This window comes from Chionomys nivalis, chromosome 1, assembly GCF_950005125.1.
Source record: "Chionomys nivalis chromosome 1, mChiNiv1.1, whole genome shotgun sequence".
Lineage (NCBI taxonomy): Eukaryota > Metazoa > Chordata > Mammalia > Rodentia > Cricetidae > Chionomys > Chionomys nivalis.
In genome coordinates this window covers 26,932,882-26,953,641 of record NC_080086.1, presented here as the reverse complement: position 1 = coordinate 26,953,641, position 20,760 = coordinate 26,932,882, and the positions used below count along the sequence as shown (strand labels likewise).

General features: G+C 40.3%; 1 pseudogene; it reads right to left on the bottom strand.

Annotated features, from left to right (window-relative positions):
- Positions 1-6,182: 6,182 nt before the first annotated feature.
- Positions 6,183-9,113, bottom strand: LOC130869753 (nucleophosmin-like; annotated as a pseudogene).
- Positions 9,114-20,760: the final 11,647 nt, after the last annotated feature.

Below are 20,760 nucleotides of genomic sequence, written 5' to 3'. Positions count from 1 at the left end.
CAGCACTCAAGGGAGTTGAGGCAGGAGGATCATGAATTAAAAACTAGTCTGCTGTGACTAGTGAGCCTCAAAATAAAAATGCATTGTGTAGTCAGAATGCCGCTGGTAGTTTACACTGCCTACTAGACATTTTGAGGTGTTATAGCAAAGACGTTTTTTGAATATTGAAACCTGTGTGATAAAACTTTAAAGCGAAGTAGGTGCTCTTCCTCTTGAAGTGACTGTTTAATTTCTAGAATTTTTAAGATTTGTTATTATTTGACAATTTTATGATCTAGGTACCCTTACCCATCATAGTTCATAGTGAACCCTTTCTTCCCAACAAACCCCTCTCCTGTTTTCATGTCTTTTGTTGTTTGTTTGGTATTTGGAGGACCCAGTGAATTCAGTTATGGTTGCTTGTAGACAGGTGTTGTATTTCATTTCCCAGCCATCCAGACCAGAATAATCATGCAGAAACTATATCAATTGCAACACTGCTTGGCCAATAACTTAGGCATATTTCTGGCTAACTTTTATATCCTAAATTAACCCATTTCTATTATTCTGAGTATGGCCACGAGGCTGTGGTCTACTGGTAAGGTTCCTAAGGTTCCAGCATGTCCTTCTCCTTCAGCATCTACATGGCATCTCTTTGACGCTGCCTATTTTCTTTATATATCTCTGTTCCGATTTCCTGCTGCCTGGCTTTGCTCTGCTAAGCTGTTTGAGTCCGGTGCCAGCCCAGACCATAAATTATTTTTCCGGACCAGAGGGGAGGCATGGAAATAAAGACACAACTCACAAGGCTTTATCGGGAGGGAGTTTTTCAGTGACCCCTCATGAAATTCTGAGTTTACATCCTGAAAATTCACCCGCATTTATTCTTCAGTTTTTATACCAAAATGTAAACTGAGGGGGAGATTCATTAGCATTCTGTTTCCTAGGTAACCAGGTGAATTGCTTTAGTCACATTCACACCTTTCTATGCCTCTCTGTCTTCCTATCTTACTGTTCTGTATACCAGCTCTGTCAGGAAGGTTAAATTAACATCCTTTTCCAGGCGTCCTCTAAATTACAAAGAAGGAGCAGAACACCATTAGCATATCCTGACCCTTTGTTAGGTTTGTCTGGAAAGGCTAGGTGACCACCTTCTGTGAGACCAGGTGCAAACTATGGCCTGAGAGTCTGGCTACCATACAATGTAGACATTTGGGCATGTATAATATATGGCCCTACACTAAGCCACTGACTGAAGCAGCTTCTCTATAACCAATAGTAATAAACCATTCATAGCGTACAGAGGGGAATCCCACATCATCTCCCCTTTTCTGTCTAAGTAAAAAGGATAGTTTTAACTTTAACACTGTAAAATTACATATAACAAACAAGTTCAAGCAAGAATTATAGTTACAATATTTAGTCTATTTGTATCTGGCAAAATTAAAGAAAATATACTATCACCTATTTTATCTTTGTGAGTCTAAAATTTCATATCTAATTTATCTTTTACCATAACTAAGGAAAACCATAACTATCTGTCTTCAACTCCATTAAAGACTCCAGAAGGATTTAATAATGCCTAAATAAACAGGAAGTGCATTGTAAGCAACTTCCAAAACTTTAGAATTGACAGAGACATCTTGCTGCCTGGATAGTCACCCAAATTTCTTCTGTAACATTGGGGCATCCATCTTCAGCCTACAGGCTCATAGAAATGGCAGACTTTTCCATGAAGCAGAAAATTTGAAAGGCTGTCTCACCTATCTTGGCAGTTTGTCAGTCACTTTCTTTTGTATCCTGTAGAATGTCTGGCAGTTTCTTCTATAAAACAGGAACCCTGAAGGACCATCCCATCTTTTGGAATGTTCAGCAGTCACTTTCCTGTGGGTCCTGCATGTCCGGTTCATACAGCACTACAGAAGGCAAATTCCATAATGAGCTTCTTCAATACCCATCAACCTCTCTGAAGTAATTAGTCCTACCAAAAGTAAATATGTCTCACTGTTGAGAAAAGTCTAAGTTCTTAAAACATTTAAAATACCATATTCTGTAGGTCTATAAAAGGATTGAAGATTATCTAACAGAAATACATCTCTGTATATCTAGAAAACCTAACTAACATAACTACAAGTTTGACTATTATAGATGACTATCTATTAATCTGCAAATTTTATTAATCATTACATTTTTAAATGAGCAGTCTAAATATAATACCTTAAACAAGTACAGAAATGCATAAAACAAAATTGACCTTAAATTTGTATTAATAGACCAACATCTATACCAATACAAAGTAATCATCTCTGTATCATATCTCCCATATTTTTTTAAAAAAAGCAATTATCTGTGACCATTAACAATTTATACCCAACCCCTTTTAAATGAAAACAAACATCTATAAATAATCACTGGGAATTTGGGCATAGTTTTCTCCAAACTGCTTCCTGCTGTTTTTTGGGAAAAGTATTTTTATGGTTAATGGAGAACTTTTGTGGGGTCTTGTTACTTCAAACACATTAGCCTGGAAGGTATCCACATGTTCTCATCTTCTGTAGAAACAAAAGTGAACCTCTTTTCCAAAGCAACATATCCTTAGACCTTAATTTTGAAATCAAGATACTTTTATATTGGTTAAACTTAGAAGTTCCCAGAAAAAAAATGTCTCTCTGCAGTCAAAAATTCAAAGAATAAAAAAAAAAAAAAAAATTCAAAGAATACACAATAATACACATAATCCAGACTCTCTGTGTATTTTCCATATTTGTGGGCTTATTTTTCTTTATGCCTTTAATCTATGACTGACTGTACTCTTTTATATAACTTTTACTGTCTCCTAAAGACTTTACTTCTTTTTATAACTGTCTATACTCTTTTTTTCTTTCTTTCCCAAGTCTACGTACATTTTTAAGACACTGTGACCCATTCATAGGTTTATTTCTGTCTGAATCTGTCTTTATTGTGTATCTGTAATCATTTTCTGACTAGAAGCACTTCTTGAAATGCTAAATGGTGTGGCTAGGACCAATTGGCTCCACCTTTTCCAACATGGCAGAGGAATGTTCACTGCCAGCTCTGTGAGCCATGCTCACTGCTCCAGCTCTAGGAATGCAGGGAGTCTATTACTATTTTTTAAAGATTTATTTATTATGTACACAGTGTTCTGCCTGCATGTACCTCTACAGGCCAGAAGAGGGCACCAGATATCAAATAATTGTGAGCCACCATGTGGTTGCTGGGAATTGAACTCAGGATCTCTGGAAAAGCAGTCAAGTGCTCTTAACCTCTGAGCCATCTCCTCAGTTCCCTCTATGCTAGCATTAAGCAAATAGTAGCATGCTGCTCATAAACCCCATTTAGTGTAGGACCTCCTAAAAAAGCCAGAGCTGTTCATGCAACTAGCAGGATCCAGGAAATCTTCTTAAAGGGGTTGCACTTCTGCTCACCACCAGCAGAGTCCACCTCAGAAACTGCTGCTACCAAGAAGCTGTGCTTAGCTATGTTCTTTTGTGTCTAGAATTTCTTCCCAAGATCTCTCAATTTTTATGTGGATGCTGCATTTCGTTTACCAACCACCAAGACCTGAATAATCACACAGAAACTATATATATTTTATAAACTATAAACTAAATTAATTAAATTATATTAAGCTTGGCCAATAGCTTAGGCATATTTCTGGCTAACTTTTATATCTTAAATTAACCCATTACTATTATTCTGAGTATCACCATGAGGCTGTGACATACTGTAAGGTCCCTAAAGTTCTGGTGTGTCCTTCTCCTTCCACAGCTACATAGTGTCCCTTTGACTCTGCCTACTCTCTATCTTTGTTCAGATTTCCCATCTGGCTTTGCTCTGCTAAATCATTGGCCAAAACAGCTTCTTTATTAACCAATGGTTATAAAACATATTCATAGCATACAGAGGGAAATCCCACATCAATTGCTCTCAGGGACAGAAGTTATTTCCTGGAACTTGAGCACTTACCAGTGGCTATACCACTGAAGGAAATGGCTCTCTTTCCTCCAGCAAGCTCTGAGTGGGGTCTTATGAGCCCCTCCCCAACTTGAATATTTTTATTAAGTGAAAAGAAATGTCAACTTAAGGGGGAAAAAAAGTTTATTTGTGACATTTTCTAGCTATTCAGGAAGGATTGGAAATTCTTATCCCCAGTTTGGGAATTTAGTTCCCAGATGGCTTGGCACACTTCAACTGAAATATAGGTCGAAGTAGAATAAATGCTGTGGGCCACCAGAAATCTTAGCTGTTTAGGTGTTTTACCCTAAGACTAACATGAGTCGTGAAATGTTTCTCTAATTTCACTTTTTCTTTTTATTTAAAATGCAAGACTGTCTACAATGTCTAGTGTCCAAGATAATTTTTAAATTAAAACTTAATTATAAACATTTCCAGAATAAAAACCAATTTCATGGGAAATGTTTTAAAACTTTCAAAAATATGTGTAATAGAGCTGGAAGATGCTATGCAGGCCAATCAGAGAGAAAAAAAATAGCATCTCTGCAGTCATTTCTGCATGCTACAGTACCAACCTTCTGGGCAAGATGTGTACCCCGGTGCAATAGCGGCATGCAGATTATAGGATAACCAACCGCTTTGAAGGTTTTTGGGTTGTTTTGTGGGTTTGTGGGTGGCAGGGTTGAGACAGAGTTTCTGGCTGGTCTGGAACTTGCTCTGAAGAACCAGGATGGCTTCAAACTTACAAAGATCCACCTACCTTTGCCTCCCAAGGGTAGGAATCAAAGATTTGTACCACCACCGCCTGGTTGCATAAACTGGACACAGAGAACCCTCAGAGAGAGGACTGCTAAACTTGCCTAAAGGTGAGATGGTCTTTTGGGGTTCCTGATTCATGAAAGAGTCTATGAGACATTCTGCAGGACACAGTAGAAAGTGACTGAACTGTCTTTGGAATTTTCCTGCTTCATGGAAATGTTTGCTGGAAACTATGGGCCTGTAGGCCGAAGATGGATGCCCCAATGGTACAGAGGAACTTTGGATGACTGTCCAGGTAGCGAGATGTCTCTGTCATTTCTAGAGTTTTGGACTTCTTATTTGCTTAGGTAATATTATATCCTTCTGGAGTCTTTGATGGAGTTGAAGAATGGTTTGTTATAGTTTTCCTTAGTTATGATAAAAGATAAAATAGATATAAATATTGTAACTAATTCTTGCTTTATGTTAAAGTTAAAGCCTTTCTTTTTTGTTTAAACAGAAAAAGGGGAAATGATGGGGAAGAGTCTTCTGTTTTGTGTTAATTTCATTGGTTAAATAAAGAAACTGCCTTGGCTCTTTAATAGGACAGAAAATTAGGTAGGCGGAGTAGACAGAACAGAATGCTGGGAGAAAGAAGCCGAATCAGGCAGTCGCCACGATTCTCCCACTCCATACAGACGCAGGTTAAGATCCTCCCTGGTAAGCCACCAGCTCGTGGTGCTACCCAGATTATTAGAAATGGGTTAATCAAAGATGTGAGAATTAGCCAATAAGAGGCTAGAACTAATGGGCCAAGCAGTGTTTAAAAGAATACAGTTTCCATGTAATTATTTCGGGTATAAAGCTAGCCGTGTGGGAGCTGGGCGGCGGGAAGTGGCTTGCAGCTCCTCACTACACACACAAATAATAATGAATGGGATAATCTTAAACTCATTTAATATTTATTTATTTTAAATTACTTTTGCCTGAATGTATGCATATATACCATGCTCATGCCTGGTGCCTGTGGAGGTCAGAAGAGGACATCAGACCCTCTGGAACTCTGTGGGTGCTCAGAACTAAATCCGGGTCTTCTGCAAGAGCAGTTAGCACTCTTTTTTTACACTGTTTTGATTGTTTGGTTGATTTTTTGTTGTTGTTGTTGTTCACTCAAAACTTTATTGAGTAGCTAAGGATACAAAGGGATTAAAACACAGTCAGAGATGAGGCATATGCACCAGGGTAGAAAGCAGTGGAGTTCTCTGCATCACAGGAGTGAAAGAAAAATGCTTTAGGAAAACAAGAGATTGCTTCCAGCCTGCAAGGGGCAGTGGAAGAGGGGAGTGGACAGCCAATCAGGAAAGGGGACTGAGCTGAAACTAGAGGACTGTGGTCTGGACTGGTGATGGTACTCAGTATGGACTAGATTTGTTTTTCCTTTTGCTTTTTCCTATCTTTGGGCTTAATTTACCAGTAGTGCCCAAGACTATTTAATGCACTTTTTCTTGAATTTTTGCCCTAATGTCTTCTACAGAAGTAGGTCCTTTTGGTGTTTTAAAAGTTTTTCTCTGTTTTTTTGAAGGACTATTGACCCTTTGATCTTAGTGTTGATGGTTTTAAGTCTTTTCCATTTTGATTTGATTTTTTGTGTGTATGCAATTTTGGCCAGAATATCTCATACATATTTCTTCACTGGAACTTTTTCTTCATTTTCCTCCTCATCAAAGTCATCTTCTTCTTCCTCATTATCATCCTTATCATCTTCATAATCATCTTTGTCAAGTTTTAATTGTTTCCGTGGAACCTTGTTACCATTTCCAGAAACAGATAACTTTCCAGACATCCTTAAGACTTTTACATCCTCCTCATTTTTATCTTCTGACTCTGCATCTTCCTCTACAGCTACCATGTGCAGTCCACTAATGTGCACAGGCCCTGAACCACACTTCAACCTTAAGACACAGCTGGTGTCATTTCAAAGTTCCCAAGAGAAATTGTACAGACATTTTCAAAGTTGCCAGTGTTACTTTGATTGGACTGCCTTCATAGTTCATTGTTCTGCCTCTACCACGTGTAATTTGCCTTTTGCCCCCATTCCTAAACTAACCATTCTCAGTGACAACTGGTGCTCACTCTCATCATTAGCCACTGTAAAATGGGAATCCTTGTCAGCTTTTAGTGCACAACCAAAAAGGTAGTTCTGAGGCCTAAGAGGGCTCAAGTCCACGTCCATTGAGTCTTCGGTGTGACAGAAGTTGGAAGAGGGAACTGCCTACTTCTCCTCAGAACGGACACACAGGATGGAATCACACCAGGGCACTTTTTTGTTTTTTGAAACAAGGTCTCACTATGTTACCTTGGCTGGCTTGGAACTCACTATGTAGACCAGTCTTACCTTGAACTCACAGAAATGCACCTGCCTTTGCCTCCCAGGTGCTGGGGTTAAAGGTATGCAGCACCATGTCCAGCCCAGTAAGCACTCAACCTCTGAACCATCTCTCCAGCCCCTAGATGTTGAAGGAGGGTACTTATTTTGTTCCCGGTGGCCTAGAACCAAAATAATCACACGGAAACTATATTATTTAAAGCACTGCTTGGCCCATTAGCTCTAGCTTCTTATTGGCTAACTCTTATATTAATTTAACCCATTTCTATTAATCTGTATACCACCACATGGCAGTGGCTTATTAGCAAAGATTTGGTATATCTGACTCTGACGGCTCCATGGCACCTCTCCAACTCCACCCTTCTTCCTCCCCAGCATACAGTCTAGCTTTTCCTGCCTACCTAAGTTCTTCCTTGCTATAGGTCCAAAGAAGCTTCTTTATTCATTAATGGTAATCACAGCACATAGAGGGGACTCCCACATCACCTCACCTTTTCTGTTTAAATAAAAAGGAAGGTTTTAACTTTAACATAGTAAAATTACATATAACAAAACAGATATCAAACAAGAATTATAGTTAGAATATTTATATCTACTTTATCTTTTATCATAACTAAGGAAAACTATAACTATAAATTCTTCAGCTGCATCAAAGACTCCAGAAGGATATAATATTACCTAAGTAAACAGAAGAGTACATTATAAGCAACTTCCAAAACTTTAGAATTGAAAGAGACATCTCACTGCTTAGACAGTCACCCAAAGTTTTTCTGTATTGTTGAGGAATCCATCTTCAGCCCACAGGCCCGTAGTATCCAGCAGACTTTTCCATGAAACAGGAAATTTTAAAGATAGGTCTGCTTATACTGGCAGTTTGCCAGTCACTTTCTTCTGTATCCTGCAGAATGTCTAGCAGACTCTTTCATGAAGCAGGAACCCCAAAGAATCATCTTACCTTTAGACAAGTTCAGCAGTCATTTCTCTGTAGGTTCTGGCTATCCAGTTCAGCAGTTCAGGCAAGAACAGCTTCTTGCCCAAATGGCTAAAGAGCCTCTTCGGTGCCCATCTTCCTCTCGAAGTAATTGGTGCTGCCAGGAGAAGACTGTCTCATTGTCATGAAAATTCTTAAGTTTTTAAACATTTAAACTATATTCTGAAGGGCTCTGAAAGATTTGAAGAATACCTATCTAACTGAAATATATTTTTATACATCTAGAAAATCTAACCAACAGGACTACAAGCTTGACTATTATAGATGATTATCTATTAATCTATACTTCTTGATTGTGCATTATATTTTAAAATGAACTGCACAAACACAATACCTTAATAAAGAACAGAAATACACATATAACAAAATTGACCTTAAATTTGTATCAATAAACCAAGATCCATACCAATGAAAATCTCTATAGCACATCCCCCTTTAAATGTAAAGAAACATTTATAGACAATATTTGGGAACATGGACATATGCTGCAGTCATTCAATCCCAAAGAATCACACAGAGGTCTACATCAATTATAAACTGATTGGCCCAGTATCTCAGACTCTTCTCATTAACTAATTCTTATAACTTATATTAGCCCATAATTCTTGTCTATGTTGGCCATGTGACTTGGCACCTTTTTCAGCAAAGCAGTCACATCTTGCTTCCTCTGTGGCTGGATCATGACTGCAGACTGCGTTCTCTTCCCAGAATTCTCCTGTTCTCATTTCCCCACCTCTACTTCCTGCCTGGTCACCCCACCTATACTTTCTGCCTGGCTACTGGCCAATCAGTGTTTATTTAAAATATAATTGACAGGGTACAGGCCATTGTCCCACAGCACCTAGAACAAATTTTTAAAGAATAAAATAAAATTTTGCTTTGTTAAATCAATGATGGCAGAAGTAATACTGGAAGATTCAGAGATTGAGTCTCAAGAAGTTTCACGGTCCCACTCCTTCCCGTCTTTGCTCTCTGAGATCAAGATGCCACAAAATGTGAGCCACCTGGAGGAGAGTCGAGGCAACCTGGCTGGTAGCCAGACATGCTACCGAGACCATCTTACAACCACCAGCACCTACAGTTCCCAGGTAAGAGCAATAGAAGAACCATCTAGATTGCCAACACACAAAATCATGAGCATAGGTGTCAATCAGTCATGGTTTAAGCCACTAAGTATTGGGGTGCTTTATGTGGAGAGAAAAAATTAATATGTTCTCAAGGAAATTTAAATTTCAAATCAAACTCTGAGTGTCCTAGTCCTTCAAGAACAATGTTCCTAGTTTGGAAAATGAAAGTGCCATCCTTTTCTTTTTTAACATCCCTATCAGTTTCCCTCCCTCCTCTCTTCCCAGTCCCTGTCTGCTCCCACAAGCCCCTCTGACTCCTCCCATCCCCTCCTCCTCTGTTTATCTTCAGAAAAGGGCAGGCCTCCCATGAGTATCAACAAGAATGTCATATCAAGTTGCAGTAAGACTAAGCCTCTCCTCATGTATTAAGGTTGGACAAGACAACCCAGTATGAGGAGTAGGGTCCCAAAAGCCCGCAGAAGAGTCAGAGGCAGCCCCTGTTCCCATTGTTAGGAGTTCTACAAGAAGACCAAGCTATAAACCTGTCACATATACACAGAAGGCCCAGGTCAATACTATGCAGGCTCCCTGGTTGTTGTTTCAGTCTCTGTGAGCTCCTATGAGGCCAGGTTAGTTGATTCTGTGAGTTTCCTTGTGATGTCCTTGACCCTCCTGGCTCCTACAATTTTTCCCGCCCCCTTCTGCAGGACTCCTGAGCCTGGTCTAATGTTTGAATGTGGGTCTCTGCATATGTTTCCACCAGTTGCTGGATGAAACTTCTCTGATGAGAAATAGACTAGGCACCAATCTATGTGTATAGCAGAATATTGTTAGGCATCATTACATTGACATTTTCCCCCAGTCCTGTTTATTTCTACCCTAGGTTCCTGGGTCATACCGCCTCTAGGATAGAAAGTGCCACCTTAATTGTAACCACTCCAATTTGCCCAAATAAACTAACTCTAACATCCTCTTAACACTAAATCTTAAAATTATTCTTTTCTGATAAGAAGAGAAAATTTCAGGTGAAACACTGGGCTACTTTGAAGTATATATTCTTTGGTTTAAAGCAAATACTACACTGATGAGAAAAAATACACACAAATGAGTATATATGAGTCAATGTTATTAACTACAAACATCTTTGGGGAAAGGAGATGGCTTGGTGTGTAAAAGTACTTACTTCACACATCCAATAACCTGAGACCAGGTCCCCAGACCCCACATAAAACCTAACTCAGTGTAAAAGGGATGATAATCTCAGCATGCCCTGGGAGCCCACATAAAGCCTAACTCAGTATTAAAGTGAGGATAATCCCAGCATGCCCTGGAGTCTATGAAGAGATGGAAGCATCTCCAAAACAGCTCACATGACCAGCAGCAGAAACTTCCCTCAGACAAGGCAGAAGGACAATGACCCAAGGTTCACACAAGCACACACATATGCACACACCACACACAACATACATACATACATACACAACACAGATACATGCATTTTTAAAATAAATACCCTTTTATATTATAAAACACTTCATCAGTCGGATGGTGGTGGTGCATGCCTTTAATCCCAGCACTCAGGAGGCAGAGGCAAGTGAATCCCTGTGAGTTCGAGGCCAGCCTGGTATACAAAAGCTTATTCAAGCCCTGTCTCAAAAAACAAAACAAATCAAAAAAAAAAAAAAAAAACCACTTCATCTGCTTTAAATGGATTTTAGGTAAGAATTAAGGAAATTTTGTTTTGGTGTCTTTCATGATCTCAGGGGCTATTCTGTACCATTAAGGAAAAAGATAATAAATACAAATGCACACAGGCTAGTGATATGGGATGTCCTTCTCTATGCTGTGAATATGTTTTATTACCATTTGTTAATAAAGAAGTTGATTTGACCAATAGCCAGGCAGAATAGGGCCAGGCAGTAAATCCAAGCAGAGATATAGAAAGAATGACAGAGTCGGGGAGATGCCAGCACCCACCAGGGAAGCAAGATGTGAGATAACAAGCCACGGGCCTCATTGTAAAATATAGACTAATAGACATAGATTAATTTAGTTGTAAGAGCTAGTTAATAATAAGCCTGAGCTAATAGACCAAAAAGTTTATAATTAATATTTAGCCTCTGAGTGATTATTTTAAAAGAGCCGTGGGACCAGGCAGGACAGAAAAAGCATCCATTTACCTAATGGTTATTAATCATGAAAATATCTGAAGAGAAATAATAAATACATAAGGTTCTAGATCTAAATCCCTTTCAAATACATTGCTACAAATAGTTTATCTTAAAACCATTGTCCTCAGACCTTAAAATCAAAAATAGAAGTTATAATGATAAAATAGAGTAACTAAATTTTAGATCTAAGGTATTAATTTTGCCATACATATGTGTATGTGCCAACAACATATGGATGTACATATATATCTAAATAATTGAAATTTAAAATTCAAATAACGTCATCCTAACATGTTTCCTTAACTTTAATCATCGATACAAATATAAACCACTCTTAACAAAAGCAATCCACAGATTCAACGCAATGCCCATCAAAATCCCAGCAAAATTTTTCACAGACCTTGAAAGAACAGTACTCAACTTCCATATGGAAAAGCAAAAAATCCAGAATAGCCAAAACAATCCTGTACAATAACAGAACTTCTGGAGGCATCACAATCCCTGACTTCAAACTCTACTACAGAGCTACAGTACTGAAAACAGCCTGGCATTAGCATAAGAACAGACAGGAGGACCAATGGAACCGAACAGAAGACCCGGATATCAATCCACACATCTGCGATCTTCGATAAAGAAGCAAAAAATATCAAATGGAAAAAAGAAAGCATATTTAACAAGTGATGCTGGCATAATTGGATGTAAACAAGTAGAAGAATGAAAATAGACCCGTATCTATCACCATGCACAAAATTCAAGTCCAAATAGATCAAAGACCTCAACATAAAACCAGTCACACTGAACCTCATAGAAGAGAAAGTGGGAAGTACACTTGAACACATTGGCACAGGGAACCACTTCCTAAATAGAACCCCAGCAGCACAGACACTGAGAGAAACAATCAATAAATGGGACCTCCTGAAACTGAAAAGCTGCTGGAAAGCAAAGGACACTGTCAACAAGATAAAACGACAGCCTACAGAATGAAAAAAGATCTTCACTAACCCCACATCAGACAGAGATCTGATCTCCAAAATATACAAAGAACTCAAGAAATTGGACACCAAAAGAACACACAATCCAATGAAAAAAAAAATGGAGTACAGACCTAAACAGAGAACTCTCAACAGAGGAATTAAAATGGCTGAAAGACACTTAAGGAAATGTTCAACATCCTTAGTCATCGGAGAAATGAAAATCAAAACAACTCTGAGATTCCATCTTACACCTGTAAGAATAGCCAAGATCAAAAACACTGATGACAACTTATGCTGAAAAGGGAACACTTCTGCATTGCTGGTGGGAATGCAAGCTGGTACAACCCCTTTGAATGTCAGTGTGGCGATTTCTCAGAAAATTAGGAAACAACCTTCCTCAAGACCTAGTAATACCACTTTTGAGTATATATCCAAAGGATGCTCAATTGTGCCACAAGGACATGTGCTCAACTATGTTCATAGCAGCTTTGTTTGTCATATCCAGAACCTGGAAATAACCTAAATGCCCCTAGATCGAAGAATGGATAAGGAAAATGTGGTACATTTACACAATAAAGTACTACACAGATGAAAAAAATAACAACAGCTTGAATTTTGCAGGAAAATGGATGGAGCTAGAAAACATTATTTTGAGTGAGGTAACCTAGACACCAAAAGACAATTATCACATGTACTCATCATAAGTAGTTTTTAAACATAAAACAAAGAAAGCCAGCCTACAAACCACAGTCCCAGAGAACTTAGACTACAATGCGGACACTAAGAAAGACTTACATAGATTTAATCTACATGGGAAATAGAAAGTAGAAAAAGACAAGATCTCCTGAGTAAATTGGGAGCATGGGGACCTTGGGGGAGGATAGAAAGAGTTAGGGGAGAGGTAGTGAGGGGAGCAGAGAAAAATGTAGAGCTCAATAAATATCAATTAAAAAAGGAAAAAACATAAACCACTAATTTACCTACCTACACAATTTGAGTAAAACTTTAAGATTCCATGTCTCTGATAAACCTGGATTATTAGCAATATTTGCTGTTTATTGGAACTCAATTCAATGTTATATCTAAAACCTCAAGATGACTTTAGATTTAATATAGAAATAATTAGTTAATTGTCGCAATTTATTTGAAGATTGTAAAGAGAATAAAATCCACACCTACTCAAGGTTTTTAATGTAACAGCCACAATTTTTTAAAGTAAAATTCTTGTAAAATAAGAAAAACAGACACTTCTATATGCTGATAAAAAGGTTTTTTACAAAAAACAAAACAGCAAAGGTCATTCATACTCATAAAGAATTAGAAGTGCTGTTATATAGAAGCAAGAACAGACTCTGGTGCTCAGCTTCATGCTGGAATCCAAATAGCACACTGTGGTCGGAAGAGAGTGGTGGATGCAAGAATCAACAGGAGGACACAACGTAAGTGCTTTTGTTTCTGTAGGGCATGACTTCTGTGATTGTAGAAAATCCAAAATAATCTCAAAGCAGTTTAATTTCCATTTTTGTCACGGTTAAGAATGTCGAACACTTTTCAATACTTATTGGCCATCATACTTCTTTTGAGAATTGTCTGTTCAGTTCTTTAATATATTCATTATTGGGTGAGTTTAATTACTGTAGTTTTTATATACTTTTTATTTTTATTTTAGTTAAAATATAATTACATCATTTCCCCTTCCTTTTCCTCCCTTCAATCACTCTTATATCCCCCCACTCCCTCTCAAATCCATGGCCTCTTTTATTGATGTGTGTGTATATGCATAAATACAAAAATACAACCTGTTGGGTCTGTTCAGCATTGCATTAATGTACAGAATTTCAGGGCTGATCACTTTAGTTTGCATAACCAATTAGGCCCTCAACCCAAGTGTAGACAAATTTTCCCTCTCTCCAGTCTAATAGACTATAGTTCTTTGTCTAGGAGTGGGGGCCTCTTGAAATGTCCTTCTTCCATGTTAGCATGTACACTGGTCTTGCCATCGTTTGAGCCTTGTGTTAGCCAGCCATGGTGTTGTGCTAGGTGTCTCAGTAGAAAACACCATCTTACATCAGACTTCCTGGTCCTCCGGATCAAACAATCTTTTTCACATCTTCTTCCTCCATGTTTCCTGAGCCTTAGGTGCCAGAGTTATGTTTCAGACACATACATCGGGGCTGAGCACCCCATAATCAGCCGTTCTCTGTATTGACCAGTTGTGATTTTCTATGATGGTCTCTATCTGCCAAGAGAAGCTTCTTGGTGGAGGGTGAAAGCTACATATTATCTGTGGGTATAAGGATAAGCATTTAAAGTGCAGATAGGAATTATGCAGGTTTTGATAAAATGGTGGTATCTTGAGGTATTTTATTTAACTGTGTAAAGATATATCATCGTGACTGGTTTAATAAAAAGCTAAACTTCCAGTAGCTAGGCAGGAGGTATAAGCAGGACATCAGGACAGAAAGAGAACTCAGGGAAGAAGTTGGAATAGCCAGCTGGATCCAGAGGAAGCAGGACATGCAGGAGGAGAGGTAAAAACCATGAGTCACATGGCAGCACGTAGATGAACAGAAATGGGTTCATTAAAGTTATAAGAGCTAGTTGGAAACCAGCCGAAGCTTTCGTAATTAATAAGTCTCCATGTCACTATTTGGGAGCTGGCTGGCAGGAGAGAGAAAACCTCAGTACCTGGTGGTAGGAGGTTCCATTGTAAAATCAACGACCTCATTAGCCCTTGAAAGCTGGGTAAGTTTCCATCCAATCAGACAACTGTTGGTTATCGCCAAGACTTGAGTGCCACTACTGCACCTTTCGAAATATCCTGCCATGCTGGTCGTGTGTGTGTGTGTGTGTGTGTGTGTGTGTGTGTGTGTGTGTGTGTGTGTTTCATAGGTATCATACCTGGGTAGGGCTGTTCTCTGCTTCTCTCCCTTGGTGCCTTGCATAGCACGTTCTGGTACTACAAACGCTGGTCCTTACAGAAGAGGCATTCAGGTCAGGACCAGCTTGAATCTTCCAAGTCCTGTGTCTGAACTACAACCTCTGGGAGACAACCAAGGGTAGCAGCAGTAGCCTCTATTGTTTTGGAGCTCTCTTGAACTTCCCAGATCAACAACTCAAAAACAGGTTTCTCCTGCCTAGTGCTGGACTTTCATTAGATGTTTCATATATCCTAGATATTAAGCCTGTCTGACGCATAGTTGACATAGTTGTCTCCTTTTCTGTCGGCGGTCTCTTCAGGTGGTTACCTCCTTTGTTGGGCAGAAGTTTTATTAAGTACATGCAATTCCATTTGTCAACGCTTAGAATTACTTCCTGTGCTCTACACATCATTTTAAATTTTGAAGTGTCTTATATAGGCTTTCTTCCCACAGCTTCAGAGCTTCAGGCCTCATATGAAGGTCTTTGGCCCATTTTTAATTCATCGTTGTACAGTAAAAGATAAAGATCTGGTCTTGTTGTTCCACTCATGGAAATTCGGTTTTCCTAGAACCACTTGTTGAAGACATTTTCTCAATGTTTGTTTTTGACATCTTTGTCCAAACTTAAGTGGCCATAGCTGTATGACATGTCTGGGCTCTCATTCACTTCCACTCATCTACATCCATCTCCAATACAGTCCTGTTTTTGTCCCTGTGCCTCCAATGCTGCTCATTTGGCTCTGTTGCTTTGGTTGTTCGGTTGGTTATGCTTCCATGTAGATTACAGAATTTTCCCCCTAATTATCTGAAGAATATCATTGGGACTTGTCTTAGTTAGGGTGTCTGTTGCTATGAAGACACAACCACAGCAATCTCTTATAAAGGAAAACAGAGGTTTTGTCCATTCTCATCATAGTGGGACATGGCAGTGAAAGACCTGGATAAATCCAGGAATCCCCAAAGAAAACCCTGGATAAATCCAGGTTTCCCCACCACCACCAAGCAGGAAGAAAAGAGCTAAAGTTCTAAGCAGGAAGAGAAGAATCAGAAATCTAGGATTAGCCGGTTCAGTGACTGTGTTTCAGGAACTCGCTGAAGATAAAGTTAGATTGTAATCTTGAGAATAATCTTGAGAAACAGGGAAGTTTCCCCCTTGTGATTATCATTGGTATATTTTGGAATACTGTGTTTCAGGAACTAGCTGATTATGACCTTGAGTGATCTTGAGAGGCAGGGAGTTGTCCCCTTGTGACTTTCTGTGACACCCTCCCTGCCCCTATTATTGGGCTGTGGTTTCTTCCTTTAAAAACCCCTTCTCCACGTCACTCGGGGTCAAACTCTTTCCCTGCGTGGGTTATGAGTCTCAGCCCCAGTGCACTGCTTCCCATCTCATCTCATCAATTAAAGCCTCGTGTGACCGCAGCAAGGACGGTCTCTCGTGAGTTACTGGGGGGGTCCGTGTTATCTCAAGACTTGAGTGAGAGTCTCCCGGCACCGGGGGTCTTTCAGCAGCATGCAGGCAGACAGCGCTGGAGGAGCTGAGAGATCTACATCTTGCGAGCAACAGGAAGTGAACTAACAGTGGGCGGTATCTCGAGTATATGAGACTTCAAAGCCCGCCTCCACAATGACACACTTCCCCCAACAAGACCACACCTACTCCAACAAGGACACACCTCCTAATAGTGCCACTCCCTTTGGGGCCATTTTGTTCAGACCACCACAGAACTTTTCTTCCTTAAATTTTCACTGTAAAGATCTTTCACCTCCCTGGTGGGTTTATTCCTTGGCTTTGTTTTTGAAGTTATTGTGAATGGAGTTCTTTTACCTTGTTACTTAGTGGAAGTGTTTTTCAGGTGTAAGAGTTTTCTGGTATTTAACATACGGGATCACAGCATATACAAATAGGGATAATTTGGCTTTTCCTTTCCTATTTGTATCTCTTGTTTTATTGCTCTAGCTAAGATTCAAGCACTGAGTAAGAACAGAGTAGACATGATTATCTCATTCCTGAATTTTGAGGAAGTATTTTCAGATTTCCCCATTCCTTACGTTGTTACATCATGTCTACCCTCTTTTTTTTTTTTTTTTTTTTTTTTTTTTTTTGGTTTTTCGAGACAGGGTTTCTCTGTGGCTTTGGAGCCTGTCCTGGAATTAGCTCTTGTAGACCAGGCTGGTCTCGAACTCACAGAGATTCACCTGCCTCTGCCTCCCAAGTGCTGGGATTAAAGGTGTGCGCCACCACCGCCCGGCTCATGTCTACCCTCTTGAAGTAGCTCCTTCTGTTCCTATTGTCTACTAACCTTTCCCACGAAAGAATGCTCAACTTCATCAGCATTTATTTTGCATCTGTGAGATGACCATGTGATTTCTGTCCTTGACTCTATTTTCCTGCTGGCCTGTCCTACTGATTTGCATACGCTGGATAACTCCTGTTCTAAGAGTTTTCTACTGCTGTGGAAAACAACTTGAAAAAAAAGCCAAGGATGGAGCTGAAAGCGGGAGCCTGGAGGCAGGAACTGAAGCAGAGGCCAGGAAAGACCACTGCTTCCTTACTAGCTGCCCAAAGATGGCGCTGCCCTCAGTGAGATGGATCCTCCAGCAGGCAATCTCATGGAGGCATTTTCTCAATTGCTGTTACTCTTTCCAGATAACTACAGCTTATGTCCCACTGATTAAAAAAAAAATTAATCAGAACACCTCCACCCTTGGAATAAAACCAACTTAGTCATGGTACATGATCTTCATCTCTTGATCAATTGAGTTTGCAAGTTTTTTTATTAAAAGATCTTGTATCAATGTTCAAGGAAACTTATGTAGAATTTGTCTTTTCTGTTGTACCTTTATCAGGGTACTGGTGACAAAAAGGGTGAGTGGCAGGGTCCCAATGAAAGACCGCCGGTGCGGGGAGACTCTCACTCAAGTCTCGGGATAACACGGACCCCACCCCCACCCCCCCAGTAACTCACGAGAGACCGTCCTTGCTGCAATCACACGAGGCCTTAATTGATGAGATGAGACGGAACCAGTGCACTGGGGCTGAGACTCATAACCCACGAAGGGGAAGAGTTCGACCCCGAGTGACCTGGAGAAGGGGTTTTTAAAGGAAGAAATCACAGCCCAATAATAGGGGCAGGGAGAGTGTCACAGAAAGTCAAAAGGGGACAACTCCCTGCCTCTCAAGATCATTCAAGGTCATAATCAGCTAGTTCCTAAAATCACAAGGGGAAACTCCCTGTTTCTCAAGATTACAATCTAACTTTATCTTCAGCTAGTTCCTGAAACACAGTCCCTGAACTGGCTAATCCTAGATTTTGATTCTTTCTTCCTACTTGGATTTTTGGCTATTTTCTTCCTGTTGGGGAGGTCTGGATTTATCCAGGTCTTTCACCAAGCGCTTTTATGTTGAGGCCAGAGGATTTAAGGACTCAGTTCACTTCTTCACGTGGGCTCCAGGGGTCAACTCAGATCATCTGGTGTGCGTGACACACACCTTTCCCACTGAGCCATTAGCTAGCCTTCAGTTACTTCCTTTCTGTGCCCTACCCATCCTTGTCTCCTTATCAGGTATCTTAATGATGCTTTTGTGAATTCCAAAGCTCATTTCTTTAAAATTGGCTTTTGTTATTCTGACTCTTCTCCTTATGGGGTCATGGTGAGGCAGCTTTTAGTACACCATCTCACCTGGAACCCTCTGTTGACATTTTCTGAATAGTTGGCAGGTAAGTGGGTAGGGCAATTTGAAAGGAGTTGGGCATGGAGAAGAATATGATCAAAACATGTGGCATGAAACTCTCAAAAATACATTAAAAATTAAGCATGTTATTGTTTAGGGAAGAACTTTTCAATGATAACGAGGATTAGAAGGCAGCCCACCTGGGTGCCTGTGGCCTCTGTAAAGCCAGCAGAGGTCAGGACACTCCCTGGTCACTCACTCCAAACACATCCTTCCTGTCAGCCTCCCGCACTGCTGTCTTCTGGCACCCAGCATCAGCTCCCCTCACTACCTGCACATAAGCTCTGGGGCCAGATGCAGCCTTGGTCTCCAAAGCCACTGCTCCTTGCACAGAGCTTTTGCCAGGTACCTCACCTGCTGTGCTCCCGGAGCTGAGGCTGCCCTGTGTATATATGGATATATGTACCTCACCTGCTGTAGAAATCCCTCTCCAGGACCGAGTTCTCCCTTCTGCTCTGAGAGGAAGTGTGGCTCACATGGAAACTTTGTTCTGAGGGAAAATAAGCCCTTAAGGGTGCACTCTTAACTGAATTTCCAAAGCGTTCTTGATTCAAAGCATATTCCCTCAGGGAAACAAGGTCCAGAGACCAGGGAGCTCAGTCATCTTCCCCAAACAGAGAACGGGATCATCACCTCCATGATTCAATATTTCTTGATTCTTTAACACATTTCCAGGGTACACTGTTCACACTCAGCAGGCATGGCCCAAGCTTCTGTGTGTGACTACAATTGCGCAAAGTCAGTAGTCAGACACCGGACCGTGCCACTGTGGAGCATTAGCCCCAAGACATGAAAGAGTAAGTTTTCCTGAGAATATGAAAACGATGATGAGACCCAAAAAAAGAAAAAAAATTTAAAGGTCTAAATCCCAGAAGACCTCCATGAGCCATGGAGTAGGTGGGTCCTGCAGAAGTGGGGGCTAAAGGCTCTCGTGGAGTAACAAGGCATATCTACTGTTCTCGTGGAGTAACAGGAGAGGGGCATATCTACTATTTTCTCCTAAGATTTCCAAGAACACAAAAGATTTTTGGAAGGAAACTCTAATTTGAACTTAATGAGTCCAAGGCACCTGGAAAGAGCTTCATGCAGGGACAAAAACAGCATATAAAGTGCCTGAGATCTGGGTGGAGGTCCAGGCTGGACAGTCACCAGCACAATACAGTAGTCATACCCACAGGTGCAGGTAAGGGCTCCTCAAAATGATGGATCATCAACAGCCAATAGGCAGGCAGGTAGAGGGACACATAAAGGAGAGGCAAGCAGAGACCTGGAAGAAAAAGTGGCCACCCGTGCAGATCTACTGGCCATAGCCATATAGATTTCACAATGCACACTGCAGTCCACCATTCGCATGGGCCATGCTAATGGCACCCCCACCCCAGAACCATGTGGACCTGAACAACCAGGGGTGGTCCAGCATCTGATTAAACTCCAGTTAGATTAAGAGCAAAAGTAAATCCACACTACTGATGACAAAAAAAAAAGACCCAAGATTTCACAGTACCACAAATTCCCTTTGTAATAGTAACACAAATGTTTAAAAGAAAAAAGTAAGAAGAAAAAGAGGAAGAGGGAGGGAGGGATGGAAGGAAGAAGGGAAGAGAAAGGAAGTGGCTGTTAAAACACTTCTGAACCATGGCAGGTTGCTGGCACTCAATACTTCTGGAGGGATGATTAAGTAATCAGTACGCCAGTGAGAACTTAGAAGACAGAGAAGGAAAAATTGAACACCCATCTGCCAAACACTGACCAGCCTCCCATCACCCCAACGTCAGCCAGCAGCAGAATCCTACCCATATCAGCTCAATTTATTCTTCATACA